At 40.3% G+C, this 633-nt stretch overlaps 1 pseudogene; it reads left to right on the forward strand.

Annotated features, from left to right (window-relative positions):
- The first annotated feature begins 338 nt into the window (after positions 1–338).
- The window catches only part of LOC138002569 (uncharacterized), a 1,310-nt pseudogene continuing 1,015 nt past the window's right edge, over positions 339–633 (forward strand).

Here is a 633-nt window from a genome sequence, read left to right on the forward strand (position 1 = left end):
TAACATCTAAATAAATAGACTACAGCAATTAAGGAATAAAATATAAAATGTTTAAAAGCATTTAAAATCTTGATAGTGCCTAGGCAGCGTCTGGACCGACTGTGCGCTAAAATCAAGTTCCTTAAAATCTAAATCCTTGTTCACTTTACGATAAAAATCAGTACGCTGGACCGTAAAATGAGTCGAGACAACGTTCCAAAGGATAGCGCCTCTATAGCTTATAGAGTTTTTAAGAAACTTTGAATTAAAACGGGGGACGATTATGTTATTACTCCTCCTAAAGTTGTCCAATTTTTTGTTAGGCACAAGAAGGCTCAAGATGACCATTCCAGAACAAGATGCTCCCGATTTGGGAGAAAAAGGTTCTTCTAGCACTGGTTCTGATAGTTTTCATTTTAGTGCAGAAGGCTGTAGTTGATTCCATTGCTTCAGTTACCAGGCAGATATCGTCTTTAATCGACACCCGCTTCGACAGCTTTAAGAAGCAGTTTACGGAGGAAAACTCTTCGTCGGTTGAGGTAGCCGTTAATCGTACGAAGCGCGATCGTTTTGTTTTCCAGGCAAAAAGGAAACGAGCAGCAGTTTGAGCGTGCCGAATCTGTTTTGGAGAAGCTCGAGAGTGCGAATGATGTG

Source organism: Montipora foliosa, chromosome 5, assembly GCF_036669935.1.
Source record: "Montipora foliosa isolate CH-2021 chromosome 5, ASM3666993v2, whole genome shotgun sequence".
Taxonomy (NCBI): Eukaryota; Metazoa; Cnidaria; class Anthozoa; order Scleractinia; family Acroporidae; genus Montipora; species Montipora foliosa.